Source organism: Hesperophylax consimilis, chromosome 3, assembly GCF_061612785.1.
Source record: "Hesperophylax consimilis isolate HC1 chromosome 3, BYU_Hcon_1.0, whole genome shotgun sequence".
In the NCBI taxonomy this organism is placed as follows: domain Eukaryota; kingdom Metazoa; phylum Arthropoda; class Insecta; order Trichoptera; family Limnephilidae; genus Hesperophylax; species Hesperophylax consimilis.
The window spans coordinates 1,087,916-1,115,122 of NC_142838.1; the positions used below are offsets into that span (position 1 = coordinate 1,087,916).

A 27,207-nucleotide genomic window follows, 5' to 3' on the forward strand; every position below is an offset into this window, starting at 1 on the left:
GCAATGGGGAACACCCGACACCACGAACTGTTCGAAGTCAGAGCAGCGATGAAATCCACTAGATGGTACCCATGAGTAAGGTTTGAACATGAAATGCTTAATAATGGGCGTCTTTCAAACTATGTGAATAGTAATATTAAGTTGAATGTGCATGTTTTAGGCAAATTTCGATAGAAACGTTACCTATTGCAGAAGGAGCTCATGATTTTATGATTCTTATCAGATTTCTGTAACCATACTGCTAGACGGTAGGCAGTAACTTATGACTCGTAACCGACGTGTTCTTCATTGACAGATGTCAAAGCAATACGGTATTCAATCACGAATCATTTTCATAATATCTGATCATAATTATATCTGAATATATTGACAAGATAAATAAAATATCAGTCATTTTCAATATTTATTATTATCGTTTACAAAAAGTTACATAAAACAAATAATTATGTAATGTAAAAAGCATAAGATGCAACTTTTTTTGTATAAAGGCCATCATTTATTATAATATAAGTTAGAAATAGTAAAAATAATTTTATATAAAAAACTAAAATAATTATTCAATAAATAGCATTTCGTCGAAATCTAAACGACGATTTCCAAATTGACGTTCTTTACATACAATATCTAAGATATGTGGAGGATCACGAACATTCATAGACCTTGTGACTCCAGGATCGATAAGCTCGACAAGAATGCAATCCATTTAAAAATTAGTTAATTTAATAAGCATTTTTTCTTCCCAGAACTTGTCATCTCGAAGTATACGCTCAACTATCTCTAAGTTAGATAATTACAATCATAAAAAGAGTCGTGCTGCGAAATTCTATTTAATACAGTTAAAGAAAAAATATGTCTTCTATTTTCCTTCCTTCCAGAATAACGGGTTTCTTCTCTTCCTGTGTAAACAAAACTTTTACTTTATTTACGTCAATTTTTTTTTTTTTTTTAATTTTTTTTATTAAAAGTATACAATACAGAATATAGTATATTATATAAAGCATTGTACTCCCAGGAGTTAATAAACTCATTGCGGGAATGATACGCATTACATGAAACATATAGCTGTATGTATTAAATGGACATATGATGGGACATACACAACATTATTATTTCAGATAGTCATTAATAAGATGAAGTTTGAGCATGTTAGTTTGGGTCTTTTTACATTGACTTGCACATTTGATCTCGTTGGGTAGTTGATTATATTTTGTGTGAGCTATGTATTCCAGGGATCTTAGTCCATATTTTGTTGATTTGATTTTTGGTATATGTAGTTTGTTGTGATTTCTTGTGTTGTGTTGGTGTACGTCGTAATTGTAATAGAGTGTAGTGTTGGAATGTGCCGAGTGTTGAATTACTTTTAATATAGTTTTCGTTATTTCAAAAGTGGGAATGGTATTAAAATGAAGTATTTGGGTGTTTCTGTAGATGTCTTTGACATGTGTGTCCCAAGGTAAACTGAAAATATTTCGCAGGGCTCTATTTTGGACGACTTGGACTTCTGAAATCATTTTTTTTGTAGCAAATCCCCAGATTCCGGCGAGATATATTAGATGTGAGTGAATCATAGCATGGTAAATCGATTTTAATAGAGAGGGAGGAAGTAACCCGCGAAGTCTATATAAAACACCAGTTATATGAGTAATTTTGGATAGAACATGTTTAAATTGGTGATTCCATGTGAGTTGTGAATCAATGAAAAGGCCAAGATATTTTGTAACATCAGCCCTTTCAAGGCGGTTATTATCAAGACTTATATTAAGACATACATTTTTTTATTTGCAAACAGTATGTAATGTGTTTTTTTTATCTTTAGGCTAAGTTTGTTTAATCGCAGCCAGTTTGCCAGGCAAGCTACATCACTTTCCATTTCCTTTTCAAGTTCGTTTAAATCATTATTGTGATAAAGAATCACTGTATCATCTGCATAGAGTTGTATTGTACCCTTAAGTCCCCATTTAGCAATATCATTTATATATATATTAAAAATAGTAATGGTCCAAGTACGGAGCCCTGAGGCACGCCACATTTTATCGTTCCCATGCTGTTTGTCCCCTTTCCAACAAAGGTCTGACAGTGTCGGTTAGAGAGGTAGCTACACAGTAACTTCAGGGGAGTGCCTACTATGCCTAGGTGTTCTAGCTTCTTTAGTAGTATCCCATGGTCAACCGTATCGAAAGCCTTTTTAAAATCTATAAATAAGCCTGCAGCATGCTTACCCTGGTCTATATGCTTTTGGAGGGCGTATACAAAATCGAAGGCAGCACATTTTGTGTTAGATTGGTTTCTGAATCCATACTGTTGGGATGCGAGTAAATTGTTTGATAGGAGATATTTAGTGAGCCTAAGCTTAATAACCTTTTCAAAAACTTTAGAGACGACAAAGAGGATGGATATAGGACGGTAATTAGAAGGATTTTTTTTGCAATCATCTTTGTAAATCGGAATTATTTTTGCTATCTTTAGTTGATCTGGGAAGATTCCACTATTCAGGGATTGATTAATAAGAAAAACAAGGTGGTCAGCTAATATATCTTTGCAAAAGTTCAGGTACACTGGTGTAATTCCATCTAAACCTGGAGATGCATTAGACTTTAGTTGAGAGATGATACTGAGAACTTCTGTTTTATTTGTTTTGGCCATGTATAAGGACTGGATTGCTTTTTGATCCGTGTTTATAGTGATAGAATCATCTGGATATGATGCAATTGTAGCTGCTAAGTTTTCCCCAACTGATATAAAGAAGTTGTTAAAAGTTGAAGCTATCTGTGTTGGGCATGTTATTTCTTCATTCTTAATGAGAAGACATTCAATTTCATCTTTCTGGGGTGTCGAGCTATTTGTTAGAATTGCATTTATTATTTTCCATGTCTGTCGCGGATTACGCAGGTTTTCTTTAAATATAGTCGTGTAGTATTTGGTTTTAGCATATCTTCTATAGTTGGTAACTTGATTTCTTGTTTTATTTCTCAGTGCTGTGAATATATCACTTTACTGATTTTTTTTCCAGATTTTAAACGCATTGTTGCGCTGTTTGATAAGTGCATTTAATTTTGCATCAAACCATGGAGTATTACCCCTCCGTTGGTCTCCTATGCGTAACTCAGATTTATGTTGGGATGATTTAATTGCTGTTTTGATGTATTCATTAAAATTATTACAGATTTCATTGGCATTACTGGTGGTTTCGTGTGGAAAGTTGTGGGATTCTACATATGTTTTTAACATGTTTTTATCGGTTTTGGTGTTGTTTGAAAAAGAATGTATTCTATTATTAGTGTGATGTTTCAAGCTGTTTTGGTAATCTAATATCAAAATGTTATGATCACTTAGGTAGGCATCTATATTTGCAGTAGTTGAGGAAATATTTTGTCTGTTTGAGATGATATGGTCTATTAGAGAAGTAGAGGTATCTGTTACTCGTGTAGGATAGGATGTGTTACATATGAAACAGTTGTATGAGTCTAGCGTGTTGATGTATTTAAGAGATGTATTATTTTTTTGAAGAATGTCAATGTTGAAATCACCAAAGATAAGGGTATCATCTGTACAGTTATTTAAAATAGATTCATGATACATTAAGAATTCGTTAATGTTTGAGGTAGGCTTTCTGTTTATAACATAAATATTTAACGGTTTAAAATTTCTATTACGGATATATAATTGAAAACAATATGTATGGGAAATATGTATTTGAAAATTTTTTACGACTTCAATACGTTCATAATAAAATTATATGTTTAAATCAGTTATTACTTGCTCAGAATTTTTCTCCGGTGAAATCGGTCCTTTCGGCATCGGATTATTGATATATTAAGTATTTTCGTGATTAAATAAAAACAATATTAGAAACATTATGTTAATTCACTTTTCAATCAAATTTTGGAATTATACACACGAGCGTATAAGTACGTATAGACGGGTATATACAAGTGTATAAATTACCTGCTGTAATATAGATAGAGGTGGTATATTGCTGAGTCTAGAAGCAAGCATTAATTGCACATTTTTTCTGTGTTCTTTATTCTGCCTTTGATTTTTTTCACCCTGCTTACTAGCGGATACCTGTTCTTTTTTTCTTTGTTGCCATATGCCTTTGCCTTTGTTGTTATATGATATTGGTCGGTTTTTGTATTGATTTGTTGATGATAAACGTACCTACATGTTATCTGGGTTATAAATGTGAGAATGTTGTCGATATATTTGGGGATTCCGTATTATAGGCCAGTACACATAGCGCCAAAAAGGGGGTTGCGATCGTAATTATTCCGGTAGTCCCAATTTTTTTATATGTTTTATAAACTGATCCCATGATGTATAATCTGAATTTCCGACCATGGCGCACCTGTGCTCGCGCCACCATTTAAAAAAAACCGGCTGTAATCGCGCCAAAATCTAGTTTTTCCAAAATATCTCATTCTCAATGCAAATTTTGGCTAAATTAGCTACATAATTAAAGTAAAACATAAAATTACCTACAACTTTTGTGAAAACAATTTTCTTCAATCTCTAATAGGTACCGAGGTAGAAAGTCGTAAAGGTGCGTATATTTTTGAAAAAAACAAGTTTTTTGCGCGACTAGCTTTGATTTTTTGTAAATATCTCGTTTCCAGTACAATTTTGTGTAAAAATTATTGATACTAATTTTGTAGAAAATAAAATTTTATAAAATAAATAGGTATATAATTTATGTGTTTTAATTCTAATACGTATCCAAGCTCTAATCCACCAAAACCAGGCCAAAAATTGAAACAGAGGTAAAGTGTTTTAAATTTCATTCCTTAATTTTATTTTTCTTCAACAATTATTGTTGTGAGAACATATCAGTTGACAACAATCGTCATGCCTGCGTCAGACCTAGCTATAAGGGGCTGGAAACGGCATGCACGTTAGTGTCATAAGAACTAGAGCCAGCAAATAGTGAAAACTTTTCAGGTTCATTCATCTCTGGTCCGTACTGAAAAATAATGTCAGTTTTTGTTAATTTTTTTAGAGCGCTTATTTAATCATATAAAATTAATATTATTTACTTTATATTTACAGAAATTGTGAAAAAATTACCATGTTGAGTGTCGGTATAGTGTTTAACACAATACTCGTATTTTCTTTATTATTTGCAATATTATCTGGATGAAGTCTTGCGGAATTTTTCCTAAAATGAGAAATATTGGTAATTATTTATACTGTCTCTATTCCCTAATTATTTAGAGATGTATTAAGACATGCCCGACAAACTTTCACTAACAATTCCTGAGCTTATTTGGTGTAAAAAATGCATTTCGGTAAAAATAAAAATATGTCACCGGAAATCAAAATTAATTTACTTCTTATATTCCAAATTCAATATGCTCAGAAGTTTATCGACTGCGTATATATGTATATATCTACATATATAAAATTATTTAAGCTGACATTGTACAATTATGTTCTGTAAAAAACGTATCCCAAAGATCTATTTTTATGTGTGTATTTAAGTAGTACCTTCTCCATTCCGTTAAACATTTTCCTTGGTGCCGTAATTTTGTTCGGGATAAAACTTCTTTTGTCTTCTGTTTTCCCATATTTAACTGAAACGTAAGTATATATTAGCCAAGAGATTTATTATAAATTGGTTCAATTTTACCTTAACTTTGAAAATCATTTCAACGTAAGTAAGTGCAGTAACTTGGGGAGATAATTGCACAATTCTATCTACAACAAATGATCTAACAATCTAAACTTAAAAGATTAATGACTCTTTTTAATATTCGAATGACTTTAGGTACTTTATAGGTGACATATGTCTAATTGTCTGTATGGAGAAAAACTTTCGATGTAGAGTTTTTGTTTTATGGAAAAAAAACTTTCGAATTTCCAAAATTTGTTGTTGGGTAATTTAACTGGTTTTGGTGGATAAGAGCTTGGATACATATTAGAGTTAAAACACATAAATTAAATACCTATTTATTTTATGAAATTTTATTTTCTACAAAATTAGTATCAATAATTTTTTCACAAAATTGTACTGGAAACGAGATATTTACAAAAAACAAAAGCTAGTCGCGCAAAAAACTTGTTTTTTTCAAAAATATACGCACCTTTACGACTTTCTACCTCGGTACCTATTAGAGATTGAAGAAAATTGTTTACACAAAAGTAGTAAGTAATTTTATGTTCTACTTTAATTGTTTAGCTAATTTAGCCGAAATTTGCATTGGGAATGAGATATTTTGGAAAAACTAGATTTTGGAGCGATTTCGGCCGGTTTTTTTCAAAATGGCGGCGCGAGCACAGGTGTGCCAAGGTCGGAAACTCAGATTTTACATCAGGGGACCAGTTTATAAAACATATAAAAAAATTGGGACTACCGGAATAATTACGATCGCGAATCGGTAATTGCCCTGGAGTATTAGTAATGAAACGAACTCTTCACAAACACTTTATTGAAATATAAGAGAATACCACTCCTTAGTAAAAAAACTCCTTTTATTTTACCATAATTTATTAGATATTCCATTGTTACAACTAACATGACTGTATAATTAGAAATTAATGTAAAAGCCCAGTAGGGCGTAAATAAATAAAACTAGGAAAACGATTCTAGTGAAGGGGCACTCTATAACATTCTGTGCCGCTGGTTGTGACAACCGGACAGACAGCCGCGTCGCGTGAAAAAAAAGATTAATAGTAAAAAAGTCTACTTGGGCTAGAAATGATACATAATAACATAACGTCAATACTTTAGTGTCATCTTTTTTCTCAAGTGCCTACACATTTACGCATTTAACAATGTATTCTTTTGTATTGGTTATTATTTATATTTATATTTATTATTTATATAAAAAAACCTTTACTCACTTGAGGAAGAAGTTAAATTATAAAAAACAGAAAATTTCACTAATAGATTGCAAAGTAATTGTTTGATTAAATAAAAAAATACGTAAAAGAAATGACCAGAGCGACGGGCCGGGAGACACACAACCTTACAGGCCGGAACTTTCGCGGCGTCTGAATCAATACGTAGTAACTCCTTGTCAACCCGCACACAAATATACTACGCACAATAGAGAGTTTTGAAGTACTGGCGGTCGTTTTTCGTGTATCTGGCCAGAAATTGGATTTTCGCGAGTGTTTTTATTTTAATTAATTCTTATGAATACATTAATAAAATCTCTAATCTTTTGTGAGGGAGTCGTCGGGAAGTTACTAATTCATCGTCTAGAAAAATAAAATCTGGTACTTGCCGCTTATCTTACAACATTTTACATTTAATAAAATGTACTTATCGTTTTACATAATATATTTAATTGTAAGGTCCTGTTTTTATTAATCTTAAATATAAATAACTTGCATCCCTTCGAATCCCTCTAGAAACATTTAAGAATTTAGTAAAAAGCTCATCAGAAATAATTAAAATGTGAGCGTCGGGGCAAATCCCCGTTATCAGGGTATTGTGTCGCCTTACGTTCAATCCATTCCATGGCGACTTACATGTCTGTTCCCAACCTAAAATAGCTTTACTTCAGATGGTGGAATATCGTTAAAGCCCAGCTACACTACTCGCGAAGTTGATCGAAGTTGACCTAATACGATAGTGTGGGCACGAACTTCGCTTCGCTTCGGGCATCTTCGCTTCGCTTGGCCCGACTTCCGATTGTTGTCGGTAAATGCGCCCGAGTCAAAGGACTCGAAGTTCGAACACGAAGTGTCTGCCCACACTACTCGGTTCACTTCAGTTCGCTTCGAGACGTCGTGTTTGGTGGTTGTGCGTGCGCGAGTCATAGTGACTATACGTAATAAAATATGGCTTCTACACTGTGGTCACAGGACCTAATTTTTTTGTTCCTAGAAACACTCCAATCCGAGGCGGTTATTTGGGACCCAATTGAAAGGGACCATAAAGATAACTAACTAACCATCACGCCGTTTCCCCGCAGGGGTAGGCAGAGAGGACGGACCGCCAAACAACTCGGTCTTGGCACACACTCCTTGCCTCATTCACATTCATACATCGTCTCATACATACTCTTCTATTATTCTGACTCTTGACATGGCCCGACTCGAGTATCTGATTCACTTGATCGTGCCATGTCTTCCTCGGGCGTCCCCGACTTCTGCTACCATTCACATTTGCATCATATATCCTCCTTTTTTATATTTTTTTATAGTGAATACCTCACAAGAGTCCCAACTGCTCCAGTCTGGAGCCAGTGAGACTATGGCATCCCCAATTGGGGGATGTTGTGAGGCTGAAGGTAAGTGGGGAAGGGAAAGAGGAAGGTGGGGAAGTACCTGGCTATTCAGATCTAGTCACTAAACACGGCTAAAGCCATTTGGAGCAACGTTTCAATTCTGAATGGTGGTCTTACACCAGGGCGATACTGGTAGTATCTTCCACTCTGGAACGTGCCGCAAATATACTATATATTATTTTAATTAATTAATTGTGAAATAACACAAATTAATCAAATAAAATTTATTTGCGCACGCCGGGTTCGAACCCGCGACCTTCGGAATGGCAGTCCAATGCGTTACCACTGCACTATGCCGGCCGTCACACTCCTATCTTCGCTCATTCGCTCTACATGCCCAAACCATCTAAGCGTCCCTTTCTTAATCTTACTCATTACGCTTACATCAGCCTTGCACTCTTTGCGGATCTCCACATTCCTCACACGATCAAACATGGTTTTACCACACATACGCCCTTGAGGTGATTTTTCACAAAAACGGCGCTTTACAAATTATCCAATTATTATTATTATTATTATTATACGCCTCAGGGATCTCATTTCAACAGCATTTAATCTACTTTCATCCTTTATTTGCCACTTGAACGTCCATGTTGCCTAGTGCACGGACTCCGAGAGACTGAGCTACTCGCGAAGTTGCACGAGTGTGTGGGCACGCACTTCGGACTTCGGCTAACTTCGTCGAGGACTTCGTCGAAGCGCCGAAGCGAGTAGTGTAGCGGCCGCTTTAGCTAGTAATTTCACGAGACTGTGGTAATGTCGCCCGTATCCGCCTCACTGGGGAAAAGGATGTCGCTTCAATTTACATTCGGAATTCAGATTTGCACATCGACGGTGTGGTCTATTTTAGAAATTACATTGCCAAACAACAAGCGAATACTAAAAGAAATTTTCCAGGTGTTAAGATGCACGAGTAGATAGCCTTGTACGAATACAGAACGAAGTTGAATGCAAACATTTCACACTTCATTATGCGTGCGCCAAACTTGGAAAAGATGTGACCAGCGAATCAATCAATATTTTTCACCCAACACTTCTTGACAAGAATTAAAATATAGATTTTTTGTAAGCTAAAAATATTCACAGTAGGATAACAATTCAATTTTTATTAACTCTCACGAAAGCTACACTAATAATATTGCCTACTTAAAAGTGGTGTCAGATAGGGAGGATGTATGTCTCCGGTTATCGGTGGTTACATTGCATGTTATAGTCCTATATACATATTTTGTAGAACAAAGGAACAAAATTTGTTAGTTAGTAAAATATATGTACTATTCACAATTAGATTCCTCGCACATTGATAGGTACCACGCTGATTGAGGGTCCTTTATCAAAAATCAATTTGTAAATTAAAATAGCGTAAAAATAAACAATAAACGTTGACATTTTGAAAGATCATGATGACAGTTTGGTTTTGCAAAGAAACGCATTCCTTTATTAAAATCAAACGTGTAATATTGGTGATGTAAAATCAAACGTGTAATATTGGTGATGTAAAATCAAACGTGTAACGTTGGTGATATCTCAGCTCGTCATAACAACCAAGCGTAGATAAAGAGCAACTTATACACCGGTCCCTAGAATAAGCTTTGAATGTAAAATCAAACATGTAATATTGGTGATATCTCAGCTCGTCATAACAACCAAGGGTACATAAAGAGCAACTTATTCATCGGCCCCTAGAATCAGCTTTAAACGTAAATAAATCGAGTTCTATAATAAAACTTTCTAAAGGTTGCGTTTAGAATTTGTTTCGTACATCGAAAGCAGTGGTATTTTCATCACCAACCATGACCTTGTCTGTTCGAAATGTTAATGTAGACAATACGTGGAATGCGAAATGGCAAATCACTAACTCCCGAACTTTTGTTTTTAGCGAATATCATATTGGTTCGAGTGTGGGATGAGTACTTTATGATATCGCCACATGTTAAAGAAGAAAATTCTTTATTTTTATAACGTACCCATACGAAACAGTAAAAAAATAAATGTCCGGTTCGGCGAAGGAGCTTACCACTTATCCTTGACACCTCCTCTGTTCCAATGTTTGACAGGCTGATTAAATTAGGCGGTGATTGAGGCTGACTCAAGTGTATATTTTTAAGGTTTGAATATTGGATACCACATAAATTGACCATAAAATATACCTACGTAGGTGTAAAATATTTGTTATGTTAATAAATTGATATGAAGCGAATATCAATATACTTTTGAGAATAGATAAAGACAAGGATTGATGTATTCCCAAAAGTGACTTTAATTTCTCCAAGCTAGTGATTGGCATTAGCAATTTAAGATTAGTCATAAGGGTCTTGTGGTAAAATGTAAATCAATTTAAGTGTTTCTTAAAGTAAAGGTCAGGGACGCGAAGGCGGGTTCTATAGAGACGTACTGTGCGCTGTGTTGAATAGGAGGAACTAATTGAAAATGGAAGCTTCTAAAGTAAAGGTCAGGGACGCGAAGGCGGGTTCTATAGAGACGTACTGTGCGCTGTGTTGAATAGGAGGAACTAATTGAAAATGGAAGCTTCTAAAGTAAAGGTCAGGGACGCGAAGGCGGGTTCTATAGAGACGTACTGTGCGCTGTGTTGAATAGGAGGAACTAATTGAAAATGGAAGCTTCTAAAGTAAAGGTCAGGGACGCGAAGGCGGGTTCTATAGAGACGTACTGTGCGCTGTGTTGAATAGGAGGAACTAATTGAAAATGGAAGCTTCTAAAGTTCATGGTTCACGATAATATAACTCTAAGAAAGCTGAATATTTTATCATTATTTAAACACGTTTTAGCATCATTGACTAAAATATAATTCAATATTTAAAAAATACATAGGTACCTTTCAGCAGCTCCTCATAAGAAACGACTGTATTCGAGAAATCTGAAAAGAAAATGGAAAATGATAAATAAAATGTCAATCAAATAATTTTGGTAAGAACGTAATTCAAAAACATCAAAGAAGTTATGTTGTTCTATCGACATATTCTATTCGAGCAGCTGGTTTCGATATAAAGGGATTTAAGCGGTTCCTATCTAAATTTCTTTGCAGGAATTGTTCGAAAGGAATAAACCTTAAATTTACTCCTCCATCAACGTCATACGTATCTCTTCCGATGTCTCACACCTTAACCTGTAGTAAATGGAAAATAAATGCAAGCAGGAAGATTATACCGCAATAAATGACATACGATGGTAAAATACAGAGTAATTAGCTTTCTAACGAGCTGTTGTTTGATGCTCAATTTATGCAAATCATCACTGCATTATTGTGTATTCACTATTCACGCGTTTACGTGTCAAACCGTAGTTTCTAGGAAAGAAAATTTGTTTCGAAAGCAGATTTGTTTACCACGTGGGTAGGTACTGCTCCATACAATACAGCCAGCCATGCCTCATTCTTACTTGCGATTTCAGTGTTGACTACTTACACAACTCGTACGTATGCAGGAAACCAATGCGTGCTATTATTATAATAATTGATGGGATCTCACGAATCTAGTTCTTCCGTCATAATTAATGCAAAAATAAAAACTTTGAAAAGATTATAATAAATTATCCCGGGCTACAAGCCTTAGAGAAAATAACATTACGATCTAGGTTCAGAATGATTAATATACAAAGGTTTCACACCTACGGCGTATCGATCGAGTACAAATCCGCATACATAAAAGTAATAAGTCGATAAGCTGTTACCGAAACGCAATCATTTAATATCACGAACTCTATCAAATTTTCAGCGATCAATAGGCTCTTTCAGTTTCAGATAATACGCCAAATGTTATTTACTGCGTAGTGTTTACTGCCCGTACTTTTATTGCTCGAGAGAAAACGGAAGCAAATAAAGTAATTGCCTTCGAAGAACGAGGGGTGCCTGTAGCTTACTAATATCTAGTTGACATTACGATAGCTATATTGAACAGTTGAAAACCAGAGAAGGAAAAGGGTCGAACAGCAGATTAAACATCCGTAATTTTTTTATTATATTGTGAGCGGGTTAAGGTAGGTGATGTATGAAGGGATTTATTAATACAGGTCTTGAAGGGCACCGGATTATATAAGGAGGAAAAACAGATGGTAGCTCCTTTTACCTACGAGCCGTCTTCTACAAAAAAGAGTAGAAGAAGCAGCCATTCTCATGAAGCGTCGGGTTTCACGCACGTGTACCGGTGTACCGAGAATCAATGATGCTAGCTCCTTACAGCAGGCTCCATTAAAATACCCGTTGAACAGAATCAGCATGTCTACATTGCGTCTGTGCAGTAGAGATGGTAATCGATCTATTAACAACGGTTTGTCAATCATATGGATCGTCCTAGTTTATCAAGTATCGTGGGGCTCCAGCCCAGAGGTGGCTCCCAAATTCAATTGTTCGGCAGACATAATTTTATATGGTTTTTATTTTTTTAAAGCTGCGTTTTCACTTACTAATATTATGTTTTTTTTATGAATGTACGAGTAGTAGAACGCATACCTTGGGCACAATTTGATCAAATCAGCTGAGCTTGTTGTCACAACAGCTTGCTTCATATGGTTTAGAGAGAATTCAGGCTGACACGTTCCGTAATATTATATTTAATAATCTCCCTCGTTCTAGTTCGAACATTTTTGCGTACGTAGAAAATTAGTGCATTAGAAGAACACCTTTCTAAATGTATTATGTTGTGTAGATCACATTTTCAGAGTTTCTTTTAAACCATCAAAAATTTATTAAAATAATATTACCCATTTCTGAAAATGTTTAGAATAAAGTTGTAACCTAATTGTTGCGGCGCCCCGGGGGACAAAACGCCTCGCCCCGGCTCCGTTGAATTCGACCATTATAATATTATATTGGAATGTAATCCCACCCCCACAGGGTGAACAGTGACAGCTACCGCCTGAAATGACTTTGCGCCCTTATAGCGGGTTGCTACTACTGGCCGTATCGCGTTTTGGGGACTTATTGAACATTCATTACAATCTTCGATTGGACAGCTGCCCGATAGACCTCCCTTTTACAGAATTAAGACGGACTATTAAAGACACCTGTTTAAGAAAACACAAGGATTCCTATCAGCACGCCTTTTCGCCATTTTTGAACTATTGATCGACGTTTTTATGTGTCTGTTGGAACGTTTAGACAGGTTAGAGGACATAACAAAATGTTATTCAATTTAAGCGCTTGCAAAAAATTACACCAGCGATCTGATAAAATATGTTTGTGCGTGGGATGTGACACATTTTCAAAATTCAATAATATAACATTTACATAATGAGGCCTAATGTGTGATTTATTTAGCACTACAAGGCTCGTGTCAGGTGTTCCTTAGGTAGGTGGGCACTAACATACATGTTTTCATAATGATATCACATTCATTCAGAAAAGGACCTTAAAAACTGACCAAAACCAAAATCAACTGAACAATATAATACGTTTATGGTAAGTACTAGGTACCTATCACAAAATTATTTTAAGGGTGACGTCTGCGATTAATTCAACAATAAATTGAGTCGTAAACTTTTATGGGTTGAAATTCGTTACAAAGTGATGACTTTAATTCCCCCGTGGCATGTTATTTATTCACGATATCACGATGCCATCCTTACAAAAGTATTTTTATAGGTTAAAGGAATGTCACCTTTCTTAACCCAACCCAAATCTTAGGGACAAGAAAGAAACTTTTTTTCGTTGGGTGGTAACCATAAAAATAAGGAAACGAGAATAATTTTCACGACGCGGAATTTAACAAAATTTAAACATAAATTTCCCTGAATTATTACGTGTCATGTTCAAAAAGTATAAAAATAAGGCAAAAAGACATACTAAAAGAAATCTAATTTTTTCATAAATTTATGAGAATTTATTTTATTTCTTATATTTTCTTGGGGTGTCGTGTCGACAGCGTTACGTTCTCTATTTTATTTTTTTCGTTGTCGACAATCTTCGACAATTCACATTTTACAGTGTCAGGAAATTTTATATCACTGACCAATAAATTAAAAATTTGATACCAAAAAAAATACATAACAATATAATATGATTATAAGCACTTCTGATGCAGTACAACCACATAAAAGTAAAAAAAAAGTAGTTTTTGGAATATTTCTGAGGTTTACATTTAAATATGGAATGAATATCAATGAGAGAAAGTGATGTTACTCAATTTTGCTGTTATTCAAACCTATTTTAGTCGATTCAAACTGAAGTCAAAGATGAAACTGTAAACTATGAACTGCACGGTGCATACCTCTGACTGAACTGATATCCAGAACTAAAATCTACCTACGAATGGAATTCGGTTGAAATAGTAACGTAAAACAGAAAAAGGTTCCAGCGAATGTAGTGAATATATTGTTTATCAAGAAACCCAATAAATTAATCAAAATGTTAATTCGCTCTTTATCTGATCTATTGGTAACGCGGTTGATCTAGAATAAATCCCAGTGACCGCTTCATAATTAGGGCAGTTTGTTTGTAGGGAATGATTTTACGAGTTTATTTATGAGGTGGGACAACTAGCCCCGGGTAAGGGCCCCAAACGAGGCGACCGCCCTATACTTTACCCGCGGCCGCCATGACACAACATGCCACCAACATGGCGGACGGGTGGCGGCAAAACTCAACACGGAACGATCCAAATTTAAATTAGTAACGGGTGGATTTGATTTCTTAATAAACCATATTTGCTATCGGCTTGGCGTTTGAAATTTGACGTAATATTTGAAAGATAGAATGAGGTGAAATAGAGGGGAAAGTAAAAATCTTGAATCACATTGCCATAGCAAAAAAAAATGTCCATAGATCAAAAAAGATTTGAACCAAAAAACGCACGACTGGTGTCAATTGAACCGGGGTCAATTGGGGTCCGGTGTCCGGTACGTGTTCCAAATAGGTAATGGTCGCCAATATTATTCCGACTTCCAAACTGAGTATTGTGACGGAAAAATAGAAATGTGGAAAAAATATTCCTAGTTTTGGCCATAATTTACATCCGTTTTAGCAGAAACACTTTTTTTCGAAATGGATATAATGTACAATAACCTTTAATAGTCCCAGAGAGAGGTTGTACGCACGTCATAGACGAATACTCTTCTTTCTCACACGTCTTGTAAGAAAACGAAAAAGAATATATTAGAACGATGACGTCGATGATAAAGATGTTCTCTCTCCGTGCCTAGCATGTGTAAGGTACCCACGATTTAATGTATTTAATAACTATAAAAAGTCAAGCAACTCTTTGATGCGTCACATGAAGATTTCAGTTGTATAGTAAATTACACAATATTAATTATTTGTTAGTTTTAAAACGTAATAAGAAGACGACACGTCGTTTTTCGCAAATTTGCCTATATAAATGGGCCATACATGTTTCCGGCAATAGTCGACATTAAAACACCCGTCCTCCCCTAAGGTCCTCCCCCTACATGCAGCCTTTATTACTAATATAATACAAGCGCCCCACATAATCGTATGTATAAAGTCATTTATGTCCGTGTCGAAATGATACCGGCACATTCCTGGTGAAAGATATTGTTCTTTGGCTTGTTGTGGGTCAATATCGTGAAAGGCGTTTAGACACAGACATACCATTTAATAATTGATAACCATTCTAGATATAAACATGCCTTGGACATGGCACGTATATATCTATGTGTGTAAGTGTGCCCGCATTCCGTGGCCAGCCAACCAACAGCCTCACACATAAAATAAAACATAACCCATAGACAAACAAATCTGCTCTACCCGATTATTCTATTAACCTCTAGTGTGCCAAGAAATCTACCCTGGATTTCTGACGTTTGTACCTGTCGCGCGTCGTGTACCGGCGAACCCACCGTGGATTTTCTATTAGCTCACAGCACTTGCCTCGATTTTATGGTATACTAAACCTCAATGCTCGTAGCGTACTGGAATATATTGGGTAAGCTTGGCAAAGAAATGTATATTAATATTATTCTAGCACTAGCAGTTCGTCACTTGCAAATATATTTATATCTTTTGTGAAAAAGCGTACGCAAAATGTCATAATTCCGATATTCAAAAGTCACAGTAGATGTTGTATTTATTTTCAGGAATGCCTTGTACGATTTTTTTATAATCTAAATAACCTATTTATTAAGCTTATTTAGGTAAAACTCAAGAACATTTTCGTGTGTCTTCATTATATTATATTTTTTATAAAATTTTTCATTTTTCATGCGGAAACTACATTGGATTGGTTACAATTGGCATTTGGCATTTTACCCCTGGAACCCCAAGGAGTACACTAGGAGTACTAAGAGCGGGAGGATGGCATTCCAGGGGTTAAGCTAACCGTGAGTATGATCCCCTTTGAAAAGTGATTTAAAATCTTTAATACCTACTTAGTTGCCATTAAATACAATTCATTACAACGTTATGACGCCACCATTATTATTGCGCCATCCTGTCAGATTACGGTAGAAATCATTCAAAGAATTATAATATTCAAGGATGTTATAAATAATCATGAGGTGGTCGGTCGAGGTCTGCTAACTGGAAATACGGTACGATTCCGCCCTACGTAATTACATACGTGAATTTGTTGTGATAGGCGATCATTGCCCACGGGTCACAGTCAGGGCGGAGTGCGGCGTTTGGAGCGAATGCCGCCCACAGTAATATGCCCGTTCCTGGAACCGCCCGAGGCCGGGGAATATTTGTTTTGATTACGCCTCCGCCGCTTTCTCGGGCACACGCCACACGCAACTCGAGGAAGAAAGCTTGGACCAACGCTGGAAGATAAACCAAGCTCCTGGTGGTTCTGTTCGCCTGGTCAGAACAGTAGCTAAATCCAACTTCATCATTAAGAGTACCTATTTTAATTCTAGCGTCCATAACGACTAGGAAGGAATACAATGGTTTGATAAATGATATTGTTTGGAATATTGTTGATTTCTTAGAAATAAGGGTATTGTGGTAGTTCTGATAAATTTTTGCACGTATGAAAGGTTTCTTGTGAATTAGATTCCATTTAAACCATATGTTTAAACAGTCTCAAGTTTCAACCAAAATTTAGTGACTTTGGTCATGCTGATAGGAATTAATTACAGAATTTTTAAGTGCTACTTAAAGTTAAGCTTATTGCCAAGCAATTTATTCCAACCAATCTTAATATGGAAATACGTTAAAAAGTAATGATCCCCTCTGTTGTGTTATGACGTTATAATGATGTTTGGCTTATTATAAATAATTTAGAATTTACATATACTTAGGTACAGTTAAATAAAACTGTGCTTGATTTTATTGGTAGTGAGAAGACAAAACAGATTACAGAGGAGGTCTAAATACAGATCCATACAGAATGAGAGGCTGTCTGGGTCACACCGGGTCAGACCCGTCACACTGGATAGTGTACCGACTCCGACAAATGAATAATCAAACAACGGTTTCAGATAAAAAAATAAAACGAACCATACGGAAATGTCGATACTAGCAACTGACCCATAGAGAAAAAAATCATTGAATTAAACAGAAATACAAAATACAATACAATCACATACGGAAACATCACAATTCACTAATCGTTGACCCGCGCAATGACAAGTTTATTAGAGGAAAGAAAGTAGAGTAGTGCTAAAGAAAAATTATGTTACAGTCGATAAATTATCTTCGTCTGGCGCCAGCGTCTAACTGGACCACGACACTCATCTTGGATGATAAAATATTTATGATATTTCAATCCTGACAACTTATTATTGTCATTCCGATAAAAACCAGAATATTATCAAATATGATGCGTTTTCTCAAGAAATAATATCAGTTGTATCTATAATATTACGGTAGCACTAAGCTTCGTTCCATTGAAAAGGTCGAAGTATAAAATCTTTATCATTCGGGCTTGTCACTCGGAACGAATCTAATTAAACCGGGGTCTAAAGTAAAAGTCGAAAGTCAATAAACTATAAGCAATAAAGCGTGGAAAATGTGGGTCAAGCGGCTATGAGAGCTGCATGCGTCGATCGGAGCATAAACCCCCGCATTACAAAAAATATAATATCCTTGTAAACAGTTCGATTTGTTACAATTAGATGCGTTACGCTTAGTTGTTTTGCCTAGCGCTGTTTACACGGTCAACGATCGGCAAGGAAGTAGTGCTACAGTCCTCCTACGAGAACTACTTTCAGTCGGTTCTTGGTGGCCCTTTTGGTGTGTGCGTTATCCATTGAACCACATTCGTCAGTTAGTGAAGATGTATCATTGTATTGGTATCGCCAAATGTTTCAATGGACTTTTTTAAAATACCACGCACATTGATATTGCAACATCAACCAATTTCGGATAATATCGCCAACAAACACATAACAAATGATGTAGGTCAACGGAGGACGCATCGGACAACCCCTTAACGATAATATTAGACGACTGGAAAAAAACATAGTGTATCTCTTTCTTCAGAGATCTAATGGGCATTGGCTTCATCATTCACCGCAAGGACAGCGGGTCCACTGGCTTTGAAAAGTGGATTTTATCATCGTTCTCCCATGGTGTAAGAGACTTAAAGTAAAGCTCACGACAACAAACATAAGATGCTCAAGGTTTCATTGAAAAGAAAATATGTGGATATTCCATTAATTAAAAGAGCCGATAAAGCATTACAGCCACCGGCCTGAGATGGGGCGAGGATAAGGAATAAAAGCCTATGGTCATTAAAACCAACAACATTTGGAAAGCAGGTTCTCATTATTCAGGGATTTAATACTACCACTTCTATAGGATATAATGAACCTAGCATCTGAAATCTAAATACAGTCATCAAATTAAAATATGTCTCAGAAGCAAAGTAGATGTCGGTATTTACCTAACCACGTGTTTAATGATATTAAGGATATTACTTGTGAAAGTAACATTAGATTAACTAAATATGCCGCATGTGATAGATCAAATTCATGGAAACATAATACGATTTGTGTTTTGTGGAAGATTAATAATTGAGAACTGGTTTTTATACATATAACTCCAATATCTGATTCGTTTAGGAGTGGCAATGCGTCATACTACCTCGGCAGGTTGTTTGTTACCTCGTGGATGGTATTTTTGTGATGTTTGCTATAAAATCATTGGATCAGTGATCAGTGGAATGAAATGACAGATCAGGGCGGCCTCATTGAGGCGGAAGTAAAGCGCCATTTGGCTGGCTGGGAAAGGCGCGCTTCTAGAATTTGGCAATTATTGGATCCCCGAGTTAAACGGTATACGGGAGATGGGAGACGGGTTGGTTGTACCTGTAAACCGGAGGCAATATGGAATAGCATTTTCGCCCGTGGGTGTCGCTGAACGATTGGAGGAAATTGCTTTTCGCCATTTTACACGAAGATTTATGGGTGTTTTCCCAAAGTGCTTTCAATAAGGGTGTTCGCCCACACTGTAGGAAGGTACTGGTATATTTACTGCGAGAGTAAAGATAACTAATTGACGTACTTAATACTAGGTTTAGAGTAAGTGCTTTTAGTGATGAATTAGTCCAGTTTGGGACCCTTTTCTCGTCATTTCAACTATTCATTTTTAATATACATAATCTATCTATTTAAGTTGTAAAAATTACAGAAAAACTCAATGATTATTTATTTAAATTAATTACAGAAAAAACATAAAGTCTATTATGGTGAAATTAAGATGTAGGTTATTGTGTAAAAATTCATGGTTAAGAGACAAGGTTTTTTTATGCATAGCACAAAGGATAACATATTATTTTTTTAAATAATTATTAACCCGAAACACCTATATAAATTGAAAAAATCTTCCGAGAAAAAATGCATATTATATTTAAAACATATTTTATACAGAAATCCAAAAAAATCACATTTTTTCATTATATACTCACTAACTTCAAGTTACCAGTCGCCAATTATGACGTTCCATTTGGAGATGGATTATTCCAATGGAAAATAAATGCCATCATACGAGAGAAAAGGTGCAGAGTACATAAATTACCTTAAATTAAAAAAAAACCTTCATTCCAGTTTTATGTCAACTGTAGGCTAAACAGTTATCACGGTTTTTAATAATATACAACCTTTAAGGACTAAAAATACCTACTGTAAAAGTTTACTAATTATAAAATAAGTTTGAATACTTGTTATCGGGTGTCAAAGCATGGAATAATGCAACAATAATCTATTAGTGTGTTATGGTGGGCATGTAAACCTGGCTTCATGATAATGTTCTCAGCTTTCTGGCGTCGAGATTAGGGAGCTCCGTGTAATTTGGTAGGGGCGCCAGCTGAAGCCCAGTTTACATGTGCCCCTACCTTCGCTCGAAGCCCCCAGGTGATTCCGCTCGCGTGCATTTCATAGAAATTAATTAAAAAATAATTATTTCATCCTGCTTTACGCAATACACGAGATTTTTTAAATTCTCCTCAGATCAAGAGTTATTACTTATTAAGGAACGGCTGCGCGGCTAAAATACAAAACCCAACTAAATAATATATTTTTAAACAAAGCATGTAGCAAAAATATTTATCTATTTGAGTTTCAAATTATGCAAGATGAGCAATTGAATAAATCGATTTTTCACGATATTAGGGGAAATTTTGATAATTATTTGTGATTTAATGGTAATTACTAAAAAAATAAACTTGCATTTAAAAATAATAAAAATATAACTTAGTAAAAAAACTATTTGATGGGTTTAAATTTAATTTTCAAACGACTGATTTTTTTTTTTTTTTTTTTTTTTTTTTTACAGTAATACCGCACAAGAGTCCCAACTGCTCCCGTCTGGAGCGAGTGAGACTATGGCATCCCCAATTGGGGTATGTTGTGAGGCTGAGGGTATTGGGGAGGGGAGGGAGATGGGGAAGAGGAAGGTGGGGAAGTACCTGGCTATTCAGATCTGGTCACCAAACACGGCTAAAGCCATTTCAAGCAACGTTTCAATTCTGAATGGTGGTCTTACACCAGGGCGATACTGGGCGATACTGATTTACTTTGGAACACAAATTTGTGTTATATAAATTTTAAATTCACGCAAAAAAACGCCTTTTTTACCATGTTTTTATTTTTTATATTTCATTATATTTACACAGTAAGTTGGGAAATATTATTTTTTTAATAATTATCATTAACTCACAAAAAACTTGTAAAGTTGCCTCTAAAATTGTAAAAAAAAATAATTCTTTGATGGCCTAAATCAGTCATACTCAACCTGCGGCCCGCCGAGCTATTTTGTGCGGCCCTCCATACATTTAATATCAGGAACATGATTTACAAAATCTAGCATTCTATATCACGTTAATTTGAGATTAATTGCGACTTTGACGTACAAACGTTGAAACTCGAAGAGGATAGTATAAGTATAATATACTATCTATATAATATAATATTCTATAAGAGTGTTGCTACTGCACACCATAACTGCGCACACGCTAGATCTATCTCTAAAAAACAAAAATTTGACAGACAAACATGCGCGCAAATAATTTTGCCCGTTCTAAATTTAAATGGTTACCAGTGTTACTACCAACGAAGGCTATAATATAATATGATATAATATTTTTCGCGGCCGGAAATTTTCGAAAATGGAATTCCGTAGCTACCCCCCCCCCATGGATTTCGGAAAATTGTTGTCGGGAATTACATATGATGTTTTTAGCTGTACGGAATTTTTTTTTTTCAGCGAAGTTCTGTAACTACCCCCCCCCCCATGGATTTCAAACATTTTGTGGGGAGCACTCATTTTGAATTTTTGTGTGGGGAATTATTATGTTTTACAGAAATTCTCTAACAACCTCCCCCCCCATGGATTTCGAATAATAAAAGGGGGTATCAAGCTCACACCGTTGGCAACACTGACCAGTATAGTGGTGCGGCCCGCGTAGCTTTACAAACATATGAATGTGGCCCGCAGAAGAAAAAGGTTGAGTATCACTGGGCCCTAAATCATAGGTTCCCAAACTTATTTGACCCATGGCCCCCCTAGCAGACACAAAATTACACAAGGCGCCCCTGGAAATGTACCATTTTAAAATTAATAATCCTAGTGAGAATGACAAACCTGATGTAGGTATGTCAATTACGAACCGGATGTAAAATCTTTAAAAAATATATTCAACTACGAGTGTATATATTTTTTTTTCAGTAAGGTTATATAAAATTATTATAAAGGTAGGTAATTATTATTAGTGAATAATATCATAGACAATGTAAAATTAAATTAATTTCTAATGCGAAGGATGAGCCTGGTGTTTTCCCATTATTTTTTTTGTATTTGGCTCTATTTTTGTCAGCAGCATCTGCAAATCTTTGCGGTAAACTATTTCCAGTCGATTCCTTTCTTTAGTTAAAAGACTTACGACTACACTAAATCCACGTTCTACCAAGTATGATGATGTTCTACCGCCCATAGTCCAGGATAAAGTGTTGGTATCTGCTTTTGTAACCAGAACTCTTGGTATCAGTGTTTGAATTTAAATTGTAACTAACTAATTATTAATTAATGTATGTGTAGGTACCTATTATAGATACCTCGTAACAGGAATTCGGACACATTATTCACAAATTCCACTAAAACAATGTAGCGTGTTCAAATGACGAAATTATAAAAATAACATACTTAAGTACTAATATACACGTATCCATAGAATGTAGATATGTACCTACTTGATACATGATACAGACCATTCAATGCATTTTTGAGAAATTCCTATCAAATTATGCCCAACGGGGGGCATACCAAGGTTAAGAGGGTTTTCGATAGGTCTTCGGGTTTCGGGTTATGGCGTTTTATTTGATGAACATGTGGTTTAAATTGTAGATTTCAAACACTTTTTAATGCAAAGACACAGACATTTTTCCATTCCGAAATACTGATCTCATTATCGAAGAAACGAGTAAAACAACTCGGAGATTTCTGATAAACAATTATATTGATTCTGTCCGGAGTCAGAAACCGGTTGGTGTCATGTAACGAATACCTACATACACATTATATTCAGTAGGTATGAAATAACGGACAACATTCAAATTAGGTCAATTTTTTTGTCTCCGAAATAATACTCAAGAATAATTAAACCTTTATACCAAGTTTCCATGGGCTGAAAATGATATTTATTATAAAAACAAACCAAAAAGATTAAAACAATAAGTGTGGCTGCAGTCCCGATTTTAACTGGAATAAATTAAGAATACCATCCATTAGTTAGTGCGAATACTCTAAAGTAAAAACGCATTAAATGATTTAGTCGCAATTAAGAGTGATTACGTTTTTTCTACCTTCACTTTTTATTGTGTGTGCACATTGAATGAAATTCTTAATTAATCTCATTTTCACAGATAAATATATAAATAGTTCGTTGTGGTACCACGAGCCTACCTGACCATTGTTCAGCCTCAAGAAACAATGCCGATTCTAATGAAACTAGACGTCGGCAATAATAACACTAATAACGCTTACTTTCATAATGTTCCTGACCTTAGCCTAATGGAGAACAGATGATGATACTAGAGATCCTCTCATGGGAAAGTGATTGTAACCAAATTATTTCCTACACAATTAATAATGAGTTTTCCCATCAACGCTAATCTAAAGATAACCATCGTAAATTCGGCAAATTTGTCGGCTGAGTCGACAAATTGCTACATGCTTAAAACAAGTAAAGCGGGGGAACTGATCTTCCACAGCCACTTGGCCAGCTAATATATGTATCTGGAACTCTACCCTTGAAATGTCGTCGAAATAGATAAAGAGGAAACTGGAAACAATGGCGAAAACAGTAGATATTAAATACCTCCAGTTTTCCGGTCGACACGCTACAACACCTCAACAAACTACTCCACGATGAATCCCTCAGCGTGTTGAACGATTGCCAAATTTACGGCAATTTTACAAATTAGTCATACGCCTTGGATTGAGTCACCAAGAAGACACGCGCTAGAGTTTTAGAGTCATCGCTCACTAAAAAACGCATATTAAGTCTGTTGAACTTTCTCGTGACAGAGACCGTGTTCCATGTTCGTGTTCACGAGATCGTCACACTAATAGAACGAGACACGATAGTAAAAAAGGGCGATACTTGATGACATTAAACAGTGAACTAAACATTGAAACAGCGACGTTCGGTGAAAAAAATCAACCATTATCGTGACAACCAAAAGGTCGCCTGGTTCATTCAATCTGCCACTTTATTCAGAGTTGAAGACACTGGCAGGTGATGAATGAAGCCCGTTTGTTCTTTGTTGTGAATAAAACAAAAGATCTGTTGGAAAATGAAGATCCCAATCAATCATCATCATAATAATAATGTACTGTGTATTTCACCCAAATACTCGTAAGCTCGCTCAAACAATTAACAACAAAGAAAACTGTATTCCGTGATGACGATTGACTTATTAATTACATTTCAAATGTAGTTTGGCTTGGATAAAATAGTACCTACCTAACATTACTAAAAACTTATTTATATACTATAACAATAATGAGAAAAAAAGTATTTTTAGCATGGAGCTGTATGAAACGGAATACCACCGCGCTATCACCAAAATATCATTTTACGATGAATTTGACATCATATCGACAGCAATGACAAAGCGTATCAAAAATGTTGGTTGGTGAATAATGAAAACGTCAAAATATTAATAAGTAAAATCAGATAAGAAACGTGACACAGAAATAGCAGCACAAGCCCGTTATCTATCATAATGTTATTAAAAGCAGTATTCATTTTGTGCTAAATTAATATCATTAAATGTATGCGTCCCTGCATGTACCTACTAGAGTTTCAAGCTGTTAAGTGATAATAATCGATTATTTTGATATCTCTTATCATCCGTCCCATGTCGTATCAGATGATATAATGGCGAGGAAGCTAAAACGGAACTATTCATAACATACTTTAATAAAACATTCGACCGAATATGTATGTATACCGAAAAAAAAAATAGAAATAGGTAAGAAACAGGTATAAAATAGGTAATATTTCAAAAAAATAGAGATAAAATAAAATAAAAACAACGTTTCCGACTTCATGCTCTTATTAAAACTATTTATATTATATTTTATATTATATAAATATCTTTTTTATTTTGGTCTCAAATTTTTAATGTCGTTATTTCATAAAAATAAAATCAAAAAGGTAAATGAAATCAAGATTCATAACACTGTCAAATACGAATGTATAAAAACTGTAACACAAATAAATAAAATTTTAAAAAATAATGAGGAAGAACAGAAGTACGATACGGGTGGAAAACGGAATGTGTCCAGTTGTCTAGATCGGTTTTATCAGAACTTTTGGAATTGTTATGAGAGTATATAATGGACACGGATAGTACCAGGATACAAAAGCAATGAAGTAGATAAGCATGTGATTGCTTATTGGTTGCTATCATTGATGGATTCACAACGCTCCGTATTTTTCTCAAACATTTCACATTTGTTGATTAGCTTAAATGACGGTAACGAGTGACTAACTAACTTTCAAGATTGTTAGTTAAAAAGTAAAGCCGTTATCAGATTACATTGAAAACATTGTTAGTTTGCCGGCCGGTCCGTGGGATGCGTTGCGCTTTGCCTTTTGTCGTTTCGATGTCGGATCAAACAACCGAATAACAATGGCCGGTGAAAACAAGGATGAGATTGTAGAACACGGTTAAAGTGTACACGTACAGGCAGTACACACGTGCCGACAGCCGACACCGAAAATGGCGATTTCCAAAACAATGTGGCGTTTGGTAAATCACGGCACGCAAGGAGGCTTCTTTATTAGAGACGAAACAATCGAACACTTTCACGGTGCATTCCGGGTAGGTACTGAGAAAAGCAAGATTTATAGTGTTTTATGTGTTTTTTTAGAACACCTAACTATTTTTTACACGTCTCATTAGGTAGGTACCAATGTTTTGATTAGGCAGGTACTTAGGACAGGTTGTTTCAGAGAATTTGAACAATTCTTCAAATTTCATAGTTAATTTTCAAGTTCTGTTATTATTTTAGTTATGTCAAGTAACTGGCCTATAAAGATATAATAACAGAACTTGAATAAGACTTTCACAGAACCCGAAAATAAACGTTGAAATTTGATGAATTGTTTTTTATTATGATTAAACCTGGTTTTGTACACGCTGTAGGAGACATCAGCAATAGAACCATTATATTATGTAAGAAATCGCACAAACATATTGTTCGATAAAACTTAGAAATAATATGTAAACATGTCAAGGTAAAATAAATATATTGCCCGAGAGTAGATTTGAAAACTGCCATCGACTTTTATTAGTCACCGATGTTTTTAATTGATAAAACGCAAGAATGTATAAATATGTATAGCGCAAAGATAATGGTTTAGTTATAAATTTCTCTTTTGATTAAAAAACCGGAAAGTGTTTTAACAAGGCATCGATAAGGAACTAAGCTGATGACAGACTGACACTCTATTATTCCAAATCGATGAGTCATTATTTAAATAAGGAAAAAAAAAAATTAACTATGATAAACGAAACAGTTCGATTCTAAAAACATTCATGAAAACATCTCGATTCTAAAAATGCTCGAATTACTTACCTACCTGTGTATATTGGAATCATTTTAATTTGTTCTTATCGCAATTATGGCGTCGTAGTCCGAGACAAAATGTCGGAATTTTAATTTTATTTTTAAGGAAATATTTTACAACCGAAGTTATCGTAAAGCTGAAGTCTTTCGTCTGTCCCCGACTGTTCGACTGATTGTTTCGATGTAAGATTTTTCGATTGTTGAATAACTTGTATTATGCCTATTGTGCTGACGAGTAGATACATAAACTCTAGGCACTATTTTGAAGTGGAAGCAAATTGGTATCAATCACGTTGGTGTTATAAAATTACTTGTTTTTAAATAAATATTAAAAAGTAACACCAAGTTTTAGAAAACATAAATTGTTATCCCATTTCGTTGTTATTAACACGTCCAAAAGAAAATACCCTTCAGATGACGCTACATACGCTCATGAGTAAGAAATAACCGATTAATTATCCGTCTACATTATTTTACTATTGAGGCAGA

At 35.1% G+C, this 27,207-nt stretch overlaps 1 protein-coding gene and 1 long non-coding RNA gene across 2 annotated transcripts in view; both read right to left on the reverse strand.

Annotated features, from left to right (window-relative positions):
• Positions 1-27,207, reverse strand: part of LOC149424816 (uncharacterized) — a 124,237-nt gene that overhangs the window by 84,378 nt on the left and 12,652 nt on the right. Inside the window, exon 2 of the mRNA XM_089647185.1 lies at positions 11,068-11,109. The gene's annotated coding sequence lies outside the window, so the exon portion shown is untranslated. The remainder of the gene's footprint in view (positions 1-11,067; positions 11,110-27,207) is intronic.
• On the reverse strand, positions 4,657-6,956 carry LOC149424817 (uncharacterized). Its single transcript, XR_016305649.1, has 3 exons — positions 6,838-6,956; positions 5,482-5,567; positions 4,657-5,152 (listed from the first exon to the last, which is right to left on the reverse strand). It is a non-coding gene; the product is annotated as an uncharacterized LOC149424817 (long non-coding RNA).